Source organism: Anabrus simplex, chromosome 1 (assembly GCF_040414725.1).
Source record: "Anabrus simplex isolate iqAnaSimp1 chromosome 1, ASM4041472v1, whole genome shotgun sequence".
In the NCBI taxonomy this organism is placed as follows: Eukaryota; Metazoa; Arthropoda; class Insecta; order Orthoptera; family Tettigoniidae; genus Anabrus; species Anabrus simplex.
Window position 1 is genome coordinate 360,089,712 of NC_090265.1, and position 16,829 is coordinate 360,106,540.

At 33.9% G+C, this 16,829-nt stretch overlaps 1 protein-coding gene across 1 annotated transcript in view; it reads right to left on the reverse strand.

Annotated features, from left to right (window-relative positions):
- Positions 1-16,829, reverse strand: part of LOC136856798 (uncharacterized) — a 123,891-nt gene that overhangs the window by 14,788 nt on the left and 92,274 nt on the right. The window lies entirely within an intron of this gene.

A 16,829-nucleotide genomic window follows, 5' to 3' on the forward strand; every position in this document is an offset into this window, starting at 1 on the left:
ATGATGATTACGATGAATTGATAATTTAGGTCGACCAAGGTTTGAATAATTAATCATTTAGGTAGGAACCCTAGGAAGGGAGGTAAACCACCAAGAGAAAGTAGGAGGAGGAATAAGCAAGATTTTGTAATTTGATTATTAGTTATTGTTAAGAAGTTTTGATTGATATGGTAAATGTGATGTACATTAAACATTAAAATGATAGATAAGGTGAGAAATGAATAAATAATGAAATATAGTTCCCATAGGTTTTCTCCTACTACTATGACGGCAGTTATTCAACCAATATGATTAATATAAGAATAAGCTATTAGTTTTCGTAGAGAGCTTTGGTTTAACCCCCCTAAAGACCCAATTAGTACTGAGGTAAGGATAATTATTCTAATGAAAATGTTTGTTTCAATAATATATGCTAACAGTATTAGAGGGGCAATTTTTTGTCAGGTTATTAAAACAAAACAGTTCTTTCATCTTAAACCTTCTATTGTTGCTGGAAACCAAAAATGGAAGGGGGCGGCTCCCATTTTTAGTAACAATGCTGAACATATCAGGGTTGAAAAGATTTTGGTATTTATATAAAAAGGGTTGTTAGAGAATGCAAACATTAAGATAATAGAGAAAAGTAGTGCAGCGGATGCTAAAGTTTGCACTAGGAAGTATTTTAGGGAAGCTTCTGTTGATATAAGGTTTTTTGTATCAGTTATTAGAGGAATAAAGGATAGGAGATTAATTTCTAACCCCATTCACACCCCTAATCACGGAGTTGATGTAGTGGCAATAAGTGTACCTAAAATTAAAGTTGTAGTAAATAAAGTCTTAGCAGGAGTAGTGAAGATTAAAAAGGAGGACAATCCTATTTACGGGGTATGAACCCATTAGCTTACACTTAGCTTACCTTTTTGCTGAAGTTTATGAGTATATCTAGGTGTATGAAGCACGAAAGTTTTTGATACTTTAGGAAATAGTTTAAATCTATTAGATATAATGAAGGTAAATAATTACATGATTTACTCTATCACAGTAATCCTTTTTATCAGGCACTTCATTGTTAAAAACTTTAATGTATGAATAGTAAGGATTGGTGCAAGGTGATTATTAGTGTTATAATGCTTAATTAAAAAGGAGGAATTTTTTTTTTTGAAATACTTTTTTAAAAGTGCGCATTTTTTTGTATTTTTGGTAACCAAAGATTTTTGGAAATTTTGAGGTTAGTGAAAAAATAATTAAAATAGGTTTAGTTGATAAAGATTAGTAACATTTTGAAATTGTCTGAAATTTAAAAATTTTTAAATAAAGGCCATATTTAAGATTGTTTTTGGAATAGTCAATAGTTTTTAGTAAGAAAATTTGGTCAGTTACAATATATATATATATATAATATTAATTACATATAGAAAAGGTACATTAATTAATAATAACTTATTGATATACCCCCCGATAATGTTAATAACAAATATACTTGAGAGAGAAAAAGAGGATCTTATAGATATTTCTAGCATTGTAGGGGGTATATATCTACATATATATATAGATTTATATATTAATAAATGTTTATATAATATATACTTTAGATATGGGTATAAATATATAATAACCTATATTCATTATCTATTTAATCTTTGGTAATAAGTTAAAGTATTTATTTTAAATATACATTTATATTAAATATACCTATTTAAGTATATATTTCAAGAAATATACACAAAAAAATATACTATGATTATTATTCTAATTAAATGTTTATTACATTGCTGCCAATTTGGGGGGCGGCCCTGACACCTATAAGTTTTATAAAGTAAAATAATTAGTATTAAGTAAATGTGTCCCGTATGTTATTTTATAGATAAGTGAATATTTTCATTGTATAGGGGCGAAAAATGCGATGAAAATTCAATGCCAGGAAATACTCAAAATGGGTTCATTATACTGTATATTAATACTTATGTGATGTTACGTCACTGGCGTAGCCAGGGGGGGGGGCCAGGGGGGCCGGGCCCCCCCCAAAATATTTTCTGAAACTAGAGCGAGGATTAGCCGTTGTTTTACGTACGGTACGAACAACTTAAAAACGTACGTCGAAATGTTAAAGTAACGTAGCGACAAGAATCTATTAGTAGGGCTCAATAGGGACATACATAATTCTCCATATTTGTACTGCTTGAATGAAAGGAAGACACTTGTGATGCGCGGGGATATTTCCCTGTAGAGGCCTCAGTATTGGGAATGAAACCGTGTATTGACAAATGTCAAGACATGAGGAAATGGCCAATTAGCAAGGGATTACTCAGTAGGGGGCCGGAACGTAACCACCGAGATAACGGGGGCCACGTCCAGAAACAGCTGCAAGCTTACAACATCGTGTCAGCTTTTGCAGATCGGTTCCAGGAAACAACAATGTCCTAGGGATCCTCGGGTTGCACCGTGGTTGAGAGATGTGCTGTGTTTGAGTTGCAGCGTTGGGAAGACTGTGACAGGATTGTGATCTGCACGTTAGTTCCTCATTTTGTGCCATATAAGTAACATTTTTTGAAGAGGGACCGTTTTGTCACTGAAAAGCCAACACTATGTGCATCCTCGGTAAGTTATGAAAAAGTTTTTTTTTAATTCTTAGAGTGCCAAGACAATCGCGGATGCGTGCCTAAGTTCGATAGGTAGGCCTATATATTTTGTCAAATGCCCGGGGACTGATTGGAACCTCAAATGGCACCATCAAAAGTGCGGGTAAATACTTTGTAATTGGCGGGCGTGATAACTCAGTTCCAATGCTTCTATCTTCTCATCAGGACGGCCCAGGCTTGAATCGCAGTCGATACATGAAACATTTTTAAAATGGGAAGTCACGTTCTATTGATACGGATTCTACTTAAAAACTAGATCCCGTCCCTTACCTTTCTTTATACTTTTGAGCCAGAACCGCATCATTTATGGTGGTGTATTTTGAGTATCCAACCATCTTCGGACTTACCTTGTACCTTAAATGGTGAGTGGATGCAGTGGCGTACCCATAAAATAATTTCAGTGGGTGGGGTGTAAGTCCAGGCCAGTAGTGTGGATACAACTTTTCCTTGGAAGGGGTTGTGAAAAGATTTTTTATTTTTTATTTAGAATTTGCTTTACGTCGCACCGTAGGTCTTCAATGGCGACGATGGGAAAGGAAAGGGCTGAGAGTGGGAAGAAGCGGCCGTGGCCTTAATTAAGGCACAGCCCCAGCATTTGCCTGGTGTGAAAAATGGGAAACCACAGAAAACCATATTTAGGGCTGCCGACAGAGGTGTTTGAACCCACTATCTCCCGGACGCAAGCACACAGCTGTGCGCCCTTAACTGCACGGCCAACTCGCCCGGTGAATATGAAAAGAAAGCCGGTCCTACCGAGTGCGGTGACGGATCTTCAGTAGATATTGTTGGTTTTGATTGTTACCATGTACAATCATAGCTTTTGTACTCTTAAACCGGCTGCATTATTGAAACTGTTCGTAAAATTTATAATATCGTTCTTCGTTTGCGAGGAAGTAGAATCTTCATTTAATTTGTCTTCTTAAAAAAAAGGAACCACTTTGGTATTACAGCCCGTGAAGGTGACTACCTTCCAGGCCGTATATATTTCGATTACGAGAGACTCAGGAAAACTCTACTGCACCCAAAAACAAGGCTGTATCTTCCCCATCCCATGCCTTTCTTAACTCTGTCAGTGCCGGGAATCGAATGCAGGATGTCCTAAGTTAAATTCGAAAATAAGGAGACCTAAAAGTACCAGTGTACGGGTAGCGTGCCTGCCTCTTACCGGAGGCCCGGGTTCTATTCCCGGCCAGGTCAGGGACCTTTACCTGGATCTGAGGGCTGGTTCGAGGTACACTCAGCCCACGTGTTTATAATTGAAGAGCTATCTGACGGTGAGATGGCGGCCCCGGTCTAGAAAGCCAGGAATAACAGCGGAGAGGATTCGTCGTGCTGACCACACAACACCTCGTAATCTGCAGGCCTCCGGGCTGAACAGCCGTCGCTTGGTAGGCGATGGCGCTTCGGGGCTGTTACGTCATGGAGTTTGATTTGGAAAAGTGAACAGAGAAGGAAGCGACACCCCTGCAAGGCTCCTTAGCTTCCAGCTAGTTCTTCTGTCCGGCCTCGTGCGTTTAGGACAGTAAGAAAACGTACGCCGTAATAAATCCTCCTCATAAAACCTTTGTAAAAATACTAGCTGCATCTATTTATAACAATAATCACAAATGCCTCCTTTTCATGTGGCTCAGTTGGTTGAGTCTCTGTCCTTCTGAGTCTGAGTTCGCAGGTTCAAATCCTGGATTGGATCGGTAACCCTTAAAACGATGTTGAAATGGCAACAGCTCAGTGTCGTTGATTTCTGACACGTTAATAAAAATTATAGATACGAATATTAGCGTCACGAAACTCTAACTTTATACTACTATATTCTGTATCCCAGACTTGCGTGGAAAAGTAATTAACAATTTACTTTACGTCACACCGACACAGGTAGGTCTTATGGCGACGTCGGGATTGGAAATGCCTAGGAGTGGGAAGGAAGCGGCCGTGGCCTTAATTAAGGTACGGCCCCAGCATTTGCTTGGTGTGAAAATGGGAAACCACGGGAAAACATTTTCAGGGCTGCCGACAGTGGGGTTCGAATCCACTATCTCCCGGATGCAAGCTCACAGCTGCGTGGCCCTAACCGCGTTCGAAACTAACACGACAAGGTAAACCCTACATAGCATTTGTTGTAACGTGTATTTTCCTTTACCAACTAACAAAATATCTACACCCATACGTTTTACATTATTTATTTATTTATTTATTTATTTATTTATTTATTTATTTATTTATTTATTTATTTATTAGTGCCTTCAGTACAGTGGCGAAGTTAGGGCTCCAGGCCCTCTTGTACACTTAACCACATACTAATCAAAATCTGAAATAGAATACTAAGATTCTTAAAATAGTTAAAACTATATAAATTAATAGAATTTAAAATAAATTTAAAAAATTACTAACTAAATTAATATTAGAACTAATTAATATTAAAAACTCTTAAACATGGCTAATCCTCAGGAACGCTCACATTCATACTTCAACCATTCAGTCAGCTGTCCTCAGCAGGTAGTCTCGGCAGGTGACCTTAAAAAAGCTAGTTTCTCTGACCTGAACTGGCAGGGAATTCCATAATCTGGCGACAGTCACCACAAATGATTTAATAATTTTATTTGTACGGTGCAGTGGAATAGAAAGAATGGATCTAGAACGTGTATTAATGTTGTGAAATGATAAAAAGATGAATTTAGAAGAAATATACATTGGCTGACTTTCAGCTACCACTCTGATCATCATCGTTAAAGTGTGTAGCTGCCGACGTTTATCAGACATCAGCCATGAGACAGCCTGATAGTATGGGGTGATATGAACATCGTACCCGATATTGTAAATAAATCGCAGGCAGGAATTCAGTGCTCGTTTAAGTTTAAGTGTTTCTTCTTTCGTCATGTCAACTAAAACAACGTCACAATAATCAAGAATAGGAAGAATGAGTGTCTGTATTAGTTTGGCCTGTAGCTCAAATGGAAATACATTCCTGTGTCGTTTAAGAGGGTGAAGTACTCCAAAAATCTTTTTACGTATTTCGTTCGTTTGATCAGACCAATCAACTGTTACATTCATCATTACGCCGGGATTTTTAACCGTTTTACTGTAGGGAATAATGTTACCATTCAGTAGGATAGGCGGGATTGCGACATTGTTTGAGAAGCTCAGTAATTTTCGTGATCCAATTATAATTGTCTGAGTTTTTTTTGCAGTTTAGTATAAGAGAGCTTCGTTGTGCATATACACTGAGTCGTCGGAGGTCCCTGTTAATATCTTGTCTTGCAGTGTCGATATAGCCTATTTAAAGATCGTCAGCACAGAGGTCATGTGTGTTATTTCCTGTCACAGATGGTATGTCAATGATATAAATACAGAAACTTAGGGGCCGTAGAATACTGCCCTGTGGGGCAACGCTTTCATTTTCCATTTAGAGGCCTTGTCGTTTACTGTTACACGCTGTTGACGGTTACTCAAATAAGAACTAAAAACCTTAAGCGCAGCCAGGTCGAAATTTAGCAGTTCCATTTTCTGTATCATAGTCGGAATTAGTACAGTGTCAAAGGCGCTGCTGAAGTCAAGAAGGATACGTATAGTGAGCAGTCGTTTGTCCATAGCGTTTCTAATGTCTTCGGTAACCTTCAAAAGTGCTGTCGCGGTACTGTGACCCTTCTCAAATCCAGATTGCAAAGGGTCCAAAGGAGCATTTTTATTTAGGTATTCCAGATTTTCCTCGTATACTAAACGTTCAAAGTCTTTAGAAAGCACAGGGAGTACGGACATAGGACGATAGTCAGAGGGTGATTATGGGTCTAAACTCTTAGGTACCGATATAATATTGGCTGTTTTCCATACAGTAGGGAGAGTTCCGTTTAGTAAACAGTAGTTCAGTATGTGCGTCAGTATAGGCGAGATAGCACCCATAATGCAATGTATAAAAGTAATAGGAATATCATATACACCTGTAGTCTTTGATTTAATCGAGTACAAAGCCTTTTAATCTGATTTTCTGTGACACTGTGAAATCTGAATGGCGGATTGGCTGGAGGGGAGGGCGGTGAGTCGGTGCAGTTAATTTGGGTAGGTTGAATATTTATTCTACTAAAGTAATCGTTCAGTTCGTCAATTGGAATGTCAGGAGTTGTCTGTCTCTGTTGATGTATTCCTATTCCCAGAGCTCTAAGTTGGTCCCATGCGCGATTAGAATTTAAGTTGTTAGCTAAAATCCGAAAATATATGCATTTTTTAAATTTCTGATTAACTGCTATGTGCGATTTCTTAAGATGCGGTTAGAGTCGAAGTCTATGTCATCTAGGGTTTGTTTATAATGTCGAAATAACGAGTCACGGTGGGCCATCATTCTCTTGCCTTCATCATCTAGCCATGGACAAGAAGGACGAGAAACCTGTATTCGACGCGCGCGCAAGCACGCGCGTGTGTGTTTGTATGTGTATCTGCCGCATTATTTGTATAAAATGTCACTTCTTTATTGCTTATCACATGACCATTATTGTTATAACATTACCGTATTTGTTCTAAACCAGAATATTGCATCCTTACTCAAAGTGTTTATTCTTGCATTCATTTCACTTCTACGCGGAATATATGAAATGCTGCAGTTATGTTGGGATGGGAGTAACAGAGGTAGCCGGGGGACCGGTGGGTTGTCGTCCAAGGAGTCCAGACACCCCAGGAGTTTAAACTAAAGTTCTTTTATTGAGCATTTTATATATAATGTGCATTAATATTAGCTTCCGGAGTCCGACTCATTGGCTGAATGATCAGTGCTGAGGCCTTCGGTTCAGACGGTTCCGGGTTCGATTCCCGGCTGGGTCTTTGATTTTAGTCGCATCTGAATAATTGTTCTGGCTTGGGACTGGGTGTTTGTCCCAACATATTCATATTCAGACAACATACTACATTACTAACCACCAAATAAACACACAACACTGATTACATCCCTCTATATAGGGTTGGCGTCGGGAAGGACATCCGGCCGTAAAACAGGGCAAAATCCACATGTGCGACACATTTCATACCCGCGACCCCACAGATGTGGGAAAAGTGGGGAAGAAGAAGAAGAAGAAGAAAATTACTATTAGCTTCCGGAATCTGCACGAATCCACCACTTTTACTTGGATCCAAGGACACTAATTTCCTTTTTCGGTATTCTACACCACCTAAACTATGGAAGTTTGGACACCTATCAAAATAAAATTCTGGATGAATGGGCCCCCCCCAAACTGAAATCCTGGCTACGCTACTGTGTTACGTTATCATTAGTGATATAATTATTTGATCCATTGTTTAATAATGAATTTAGAAAGTTTTATTCTTGCTTAATTGTTTACTTTTTATATGTTTTACATGTGAATTTTTGTGATTATAGATTTATGAACTTAAATAGTAAATATATTTGCAGTATTTAATATTATTTATCAAGGTGACTTGGAATTAGTAATATAATATGTAGCCGGCTAAAGTCGTGCCAGCCGCCGCGGTTATACGTAGGGTTAAAGTGAACATTATTAGTATAGGAGTTAGTAAAATTTTTAATAAGCTTAAATGTAAATTTTTAAGGTAGAATTTTGAATTTATTTAGAGTTTAAGATTAGTATATGAAGCTTTGAAAATTGGATTATAAACTAGGATTAGATATCCTATTATTCCGATTGTAAATATTGTTACTTGAGTAGTAATAGTTATGTTCTTGAAACTCAAAGAATTTGGCGCTATTTTAGTCTTTTCAGATGAATCTGTCCTGTAATCGATAATACACGTTATAGTCGACTTCGTTTTGTTATCAGTTTGTATACCACCGTCGTAAGATTATTTTTAAGAGTGATAATTTTCTATAACTCTTATTAGAGTAAATGTCAGGTCAAGGTGCAGCTTATGATCAAGTAAGAGATGGATTACAATAAAAAAATTTAAATGGATCTTGCATTGAAAGGAGTAGTGGATTTGAAGGTGGATTTGAAAGTAATATTGTTAAATTATGATAATATGATTTTAGCTCTAAACATGTACACATCGCCCGTCGCTCTCATTATAAGGTGAGATAAGTCGTAACATAGTAGATGTACTGGAAAATGTATCTAGAATGCAAAATAAAGCTTAAAGTGAAGCATTTCATTTACACTGAGAGGATGTTCATGTGATTCGAATTATTTTGAAAGTATCAATTTAAAATTTGATGAATAGGAAAGTTTGATCTAATTGAAATAACATTAATTATATATGTTTTAGTATAGGAATAGAACAAATTTATTTATTTATAGTGGAGTAGTACTGTGAAGGGAAATTGAAAAAGTTGAAAATAAATTTTTAGAAAAGTAAATTAATATTGTACCTTGTGTATCAGGGTTTATTAAAATTGGAATAGAGATTTATTTTTCCCGAATGAAAAAGAGCTAATTTGTTATGTTGGTTAATGTGATATTATTATCAAGAATAGCAAATTTGTAATGAAATATTAGTCGGTTTTTAGGATACCTGGTTCTTCAAGAAATGAATTTAATTCAGTATTTAGTAGTAGTTTTTATATTAATATATTAACTATTAATTGAATATAATATTTTAAGGGATAAGCTTTAGAATAGAATTTATAAGTATTATAAGAGTTGTAAAGAATTGTAGGCTTTAAATTAGCCATCAGTTGAATAATGTTATAAGTTATTTTATTGTAATATAATTTTATAATAATATTAAGTTGAATATTGAAGTGAGCTACATAATATGAATGTAAGTGCAATAATGATAAAATTAGTATATAAAAGCGGAAGATATTTAGTGAATGTAAATGTATATGAAGGAACTAGGCAAAATTTAATGTTCGCCTGTTTATCAAAAACATGTCCTTTTGAGATGTATTTAAGGTCGGGCCTGCCCCCTGATAGTGAATTAAAGGGCCGCGGTATTTTGACTGTACAAAGGTAGCATAATCATTAGTCTTTTAATTGAAGGCTGGAATTAATTGTTTGACGAAACATTAACTGTCTCCGTGTAATGGATAGAATTTAACTTTTGAGTCAAAAGGCTTAAATGAATATGAAAGACGAGAAGACCCTATAGATCTTTATATGGAATTGTACATATTTTGTTTAGTGGTATTATTAATATGTGTTTTACCGTATTTTGTTGGGGTGACACAAAGATAAATGTAACTCTTTGTTTTACAAACATTGATTTATGAATATTTGAACCGTTAATAGCGATTATAAGATAAAGTTACCTTAGGGATAACAGCGTAATTTTTTTTTAGAGTTCATATCGACAAGAAAGATTGCGACCTCGATGTTGGATTAAGGAATATTAATTAAAGTCTGTTCGACTTTTAAATCCTTACATGATCTGAGTTCAGACCGGCGTAAGCCAGGTCGGTTTCTATCTTTATAGTAAATGAATATTTTAGTACGAAAGGACCAAATATTCAAAATAATTTTTAATGTAGGTGATAAATATTAATACTACTTTGGCAGAGAAGTGTAGTGAATTTAGAATTCAAAAATGTAAGAGTATTACAGGTAGTATTGTTAATAGAGATTTTAATAAGAATGTTAGGGGTCGTTATGTTGATTATTTGTGTATTGATTGGGGTGGCTTTTCTTACTTTATTGAAGCGGAAGGTTTTAGGTTACATTCAGATTCGTAAAGGGCCTAATAAAGTAGGGTTTATTGGATTACCACAGCCTTTTGCTGATGTAATTAAGTTATTTTCTAAAGAGGGGACATACCCTGTAGCATCAAATTATTTGATATATTATTTTTCTCCTGTTTATAGATTATTTTTTGGCTTTAATGACTTGAATAATTTATCCTTTTTTAACAACTTTATTTACTTTGAACTTGGGGATTTTTTTTTTTTTAGTGTGCACAAGTTTAGGAGTGTATACTGTAATAATTGCGGGGTGATCATCTAATTCTAATTATGCATTATTAGGACGGTTGCGAGCTGTTGCTCAGACGATTTCTTATGAAGTGAGACTGGCATTGATTTTGTTAAGATTTATTTTTTTAGTAGATAATTATTGTTTAATAAGATTTATGAGTCTTCAAGGTTATGTATGATTTATATTTCTAACCTTTCCCCTTATATTAGCATGATTTTCATCATGTTTAGCGGAAACTAACCGAACTCCTTTTGATTTTGCAGAAGGGGAGTCGGAGTTGGTTTCGGGATTTAATGTTGAATACAGAAGTGATGGATTTGCATTAATTTTTTTAGCTGAATACACTAGTGTTTTGTTTATAAGAATATTGTTTTGTATAATTTTTTGGGGAGGGGGTGTTTTATCAATTTTTTTTTAAGTTGACTTTCTTAGCTTTTATATTTATTTGGGTTCGAGGAACTCTTCCTCGATTTCGATATGATAAATTGATATATTTAGCATGGAAGGCTTATTTACCTTTATCACTTAATTTTTTATTATTTTTTTCTAGGGTTAAGGGTTTTTTTATATTTTCTTTACTTATTTAATGGATTTTATTTAGTAAAGTTAATAGAAGAATTGAACTTCTGTCTTATGTTTTCAAAACATATGCTTTCATAAGCTTAATAACTAGTTGACTAAGTTATCCCAAATATAAAAGATTAGAGGATTTAAGATGTAGTAAAGAAAATATAGGACGGTAAGGATTTGACCAGTTAGAATATAAGGATCTTCCACTGGTCGAGCACCAATTCATGTTAAAATGATGACAATAGAAACTATGGATCAAAATAGAATTTGGTTAATTGGATAAAATTGGATTCCATGGAATTTATTATTATTTGCAGTAAAGGGGAGAATGAGAAGAATTGCAATGGACATCACTAATGCAATTACTCCACCTAACTTATTAGGAATAGATCGTAAAATTGCGTATGCAAAAAGGAAATACCATTCGGGTTGAATATGGACAGGTGTGACTAAAGGGTTAGCAGGGGTAAAATTATCAGGGTCTCCCAATATATAAGGTTCGAGAAGGGATAATAATAGTTGGATGGCCACTATAATGATAAAACCAAAAATGTCCTTAAAGGTGAAGTAAGGGTGAAATGGAATTTTATCTGAGTTTCTATTTAGACCTAAAGGGTTATTTGATCCTGTTTGATGAAGAAATAAAAGGTGAATTATAACTATTATAGCAACAATGAATGGTAAGACAAAATGGAAAGTGAAGAATCGAGTGAGAGTAGCATTATCAACAGCGAATCCTCCTCAAACTCATTGAACTAAATCAATACCTAAATAAGGAACAGCTGATAAAAGGTTTGTAATTACAGTTGCTCCTCAAAAAGATATTTGACCTCAAGGGAGAACATATCCTATAAAAGCTATTCCTATAACTAGAAACAAGATTACAACACCTGTAGATCAAGTGTGCATATAATTATATGAACCATAGTATATACCACGGCCTACATGAAGGTAAAGGCAGATGAAGAAGAAAGATGCGCCATGTAAAGTGTGTAAGAGTCAACCGTAGTTGACATCACGACAGATGTGAGCTACACTAGAGAAAGCTAGGTCTACATTAGCAGTATAGTGTATAGCTAAGACCGGTGGCAATTTGAATTATTAAACAAAGGCCGAGGAGTGATCCAAAGTTTCACCAAGCGGAAATGTTGGAGGGGGCAGGCAGATCTACTAAGGCATTATTAGCAATTTTAAAAAGAGGGTGTGATACTCGTATAGGTTTGGCCATTAAAATTTTTGTCGTAAAGGACCTTGAAAGATGTTTGTAATTTTTACAATTACAATTAAAATGAGGAATAAGTAGTTTACCAATATCAAGGTAATAAGATGGTTAGGTTTATTATCGAGTTTAATTAAATGGGGAGTGGCTTCTGTATTTAGAGAGTTATATATTAGATCGATTGATGTAAGATCCATATTTTTGGTAAGTATGTTGGTAAAATATGGATCTCTTATCGACGAAATTATTAAAATTAGGGTTATTAATAATAAGGTAATGACAAAGGTTTTTATAGAAGTATAAAATAGTTCATTAGAAGCTAAACTGGTGATGAAGATATAAAGAACTAATGTACCCCCTACGAAAATCAAGAATAGGATGTAGGAAAATCAGAAGGATGAGGATATTAATCCAACAGTTATGGAGATAATGCATGTTTGTACAATGATAATAAGGGTTATAGCAAGAGGGTGATTAGCTTGTATAAAAATTATACTATTAGGAAGGTTGAAGACAAGAATTCTTAAATTTAAGATTCAGAGGGTAGTTTAAGTATAAAATATTAATTTTGGGGATTAGTGAAAAGAATTTTTCTTTCCTCTGAGTTTTAGAAGAAAATCTTAATATTGGTTTACAAGACCAGTGTTTTTATTAAACTACTAAAACAATGGTAATAAATATAAGTTGAGTTATCTTCATTCTAGTATTTTTAATAGGAGTGTGAACTTTTTGCTCCAAACGTAAGCATTTATTGTCTATATTGTTGAGCTTAGAATTTATTGTGTTGAGTTTGTTTGGGATGCTTTATTTATATTTAATTTTTTTTTATTATGAATTGTATTTTAGTATAGTTTTTTGACGTTTTCTGCTTGTGAAGTGGCTTTAGGATTGTCTGTGTTGGTTTCTATAATTCGAACTCATGGTAATGATTTTTTTCAAACATTTAGAGTTTTACAATGTTAAAGTTTATATTTATGATCGTATTTTTAATCCCCCTATGTTTTTTAGTTGATTATTGATGGGTGGTTCAGTCTTTGATATATTTTATAACTTTTATATTTTTTATGGGTTGCATCTTATCGGGCGATTTTGGTAATTTAAGCTACTGTTTTGGAGGGAATATTTTATCTTATGGACTTATTTTATTAAGATTTTGAATTTGTGCATTAATTATTACGGCGAGAGAGACGGTTTATCGAGTTAAATTTTATAATCAATTATTTCAAATTTATGTTTTGTTTTTATTATTAATATTATACTGTACCTTTAGAAGAACAAGTATATTTTCTTTTTATTTGTTTTTTGAAAGTAGATTGATTCCTACTTTGTTTTTAATTTTAGGTTGAGGGTATCAACCTGAGCGGTTACAAGCCGGGGTATATTTGTTGTTTTATACTTTATTAGCTTCTTTACCCCTATTAGTTGGGTTGTTTAATGTGTATAGAATTTATGGTAATTTAGATTTAAGCTTGTTGAGAAATGTAAGTTTGTTTAATGTTATGTTTTACTTGGTTTTAATCTTGGCCTTTTTAGTAAAAATTCCAATATTTCTTGTTCATTTATGATTACCAAAAGCACATGTGGAAGCTCCAGTATCTGGATCCATAATTTTGGCAGGTGTATTATTGAAGTTGGGGGGATATGGGTTGTTACGTGTTTATTCAATAATGGTTTCAACTATAATTCAATGGTGACATGATATCACACGAGAAGGAACATATCAGGGCCTTCATACTTTACCAGTAAGTAAGGGATTACGATGAGGTATAATTTTATTTATTATCTCTGAAGTATTTTTCTTTATCTCCTTCTTCTGAGCTTTTTTTCATAGAAGTCTTTCACCCAGTATTGAATTAGGGAGACTTTGACCTCCTTTAGGCATTCAACCTTTTAATCCTCTCCAAATTCCCCTTCTTAATACCACTATTCTCCTCGCTTCAGGAGTAACTGTTACCTGAGCACATCATAGCCTAATAGAAGGAAACTATAGTCAAGCTACACAAAGATTATTTTTCACAATCTTATTAGGTATCTACTTTACTATTCTTCAAGCCTATGAATATATTGAAGCCCCTTTTACCATTAGCGACGCTGTATATGGATCAACCTTTTTTGTAGCAACAGGATTCCATGGGCTCCATGTCATTATTGGATCTACATTCCTATTAATCTGCTTATTACGACATTTACTATGTCATTTCTCAATTAATCATCACTTTGGATTTGAAGCCGCTGCATGATACTGACACTTTGTCGATGTAGTATGGTTATTCTTATATATTTCTATCTATTGATGAGGAAAATAATTTATTATTTATTTAGTATATAAGTACATTTGACTTCCAATCAAAAAGATTGATTAATTCAAAATAAATAATCTGAATTATATTTATCGTTTCATTATTCACAATCATTCTTACATCAATCGTCATAACATTGGCCTCAATCCTCTCCAAAAAAACCATTAATGACCGAGAAAAGGCTTCCCCCTTTGAATGCGGGTTTGACCCTAAAAGCTCAGCCCGACTTCCCTTCTCCTTACGATTCTTCTTAATTGCTGTAATTTTCCTTATTTTTGATGTAGAAATTGCTTTACTTCTTCCTGTTATCATTATTATAAATTGATAAAATATTCTATCATGATCAATTATTAGTACAATATTTTTATTAATCCTATTATTAGGATTATATCATGAATGAAACCAAGGAGCCTTAGAATGAGCACATTAGGGTTGTAGTTAACTATAACATTTGATTTGCACTCAAAAAGTATTGATTTCTCAATCTACCTTAAATAAGAAGCGATAAATTGCAATCAGTTTCAACCTGATCTTAGATGATTACATCCTTATTTATCTTAATTGAAACCAAAGTAGAGGTATATTACTGTTAATAATATTATTGAAATTTGTTTCCAATTAAACAAATGTGTTGATCAAATTAAAGCTGCTAACTTTTTATTTTAATGGTTTAATTCCATTAACATTTCTCCGTTTATATAGTTTAAAATAAAACAATACATTTTCATTGTATAAATAATATAACAGTATATTTATAAATACTTAAAAGACAATAAACTTCCCCAACATCTTCAGTGTTGTGCTCTACATAAGCTATTTAAGTACAAAATTAACATAATCAACATAATCATCCACAAGACAAAACTAATTAAATAAATCTTAAATCTATTATTCTGTCAATTCTGAATTATCCGAGAATATTGGACAGATTGATTATAGATTATCTGACCACCTCAATCCTCACTCCAACCTTGATCTATAGCTTTAAAAACTTGCTTCCCTAAAAATAGGGGTAGATAGCTTACCCCATAAGTTCTAATAAAAGGCATAAACCATATTGATCCTAAAAAATTAGATATCATAAATGTCTTTAGTGATAATAAATTATAAGACAAAGAAAACTTAGATACCTCATATCCAAATCAACCCCGTAATACTCTTACAATCAGTGCTAATAGTTTTAAAGTGGCCGGTAAACAAATCATAGAAGGTGATGGGAATATAACTCAACTTAATATGCAGCCCCCTAAAATTGCTATCATAACCAATACTAATATTCTCGTGAACATAATTCACCCTTCATCATTTAATGGATGAAATGATGTAGAATTAAATTCACCTGTTATCGAATAATATACTAATCGTAAAGAATAGCGTACAGTCAAACCTGTAGAGAAAAAATATTTTTAAAAAACTAAATATATTAATATAAGATAATCTAACAATTTCTAAAATTAAATCCTTGGAATAAAATCCAGCTAAAAATGGTATACCACAAAGTGCAAGATTAGAAATATTAAAACAAACAGCCGTTAGTGGTATCTGACTACAAATATTTCCCATAAACCGAATATCTTAAGAATCCTTTATATTATGAATTAATGAACCAGCACATATAAATAAAAGGGCCTTAAATAATGCATGTGTTAAAAGATGAAAGAATGCTAATTTAGGAAATCCTATAGCTGAAATTCTTATTATCAAACCTAATTGTCTTAGTCGATAAAGCAATGATCTTCTTTAAGTCAAATTCAGAGTTAGCCCCTAAGCCCGCCATAAATATAGTAAGGCCAGCTATAAGTAATAAAAACTTAGATGATCAGGTATCCACAAATGCTCTATTAAACCGAATCAATAAGTAAACCCCTGCCGTAACCAATGTCGATGAATGTACTAAAGCTGATACAGATGTTGGGGCAGTTATAGCTGCCGACAATCAAGAAGAAAAAGGAATTTGAGCTCTCTTAGTTATAGCAGCCAATACCACCATAGTACTAATTAATATTATAATAAAAGAATCCTTACCAAAATCCAAGTAATATACATAATTTCAACTCCCATATGCCATTATTCACGCAATAGCTATTAATAATGCTACATCCCCAATTCGATTAGATAAAGATGTTAACAAACCCGCATTATAAGATTTAACATTTTGGTAGTAAATAACTAAACAATAAGAAACAAGCCCTAACCCATATCATCCTAATAAGATTCTAATTAAATTTGGTCTAATAATCAAGAATATTATTGATAGTAC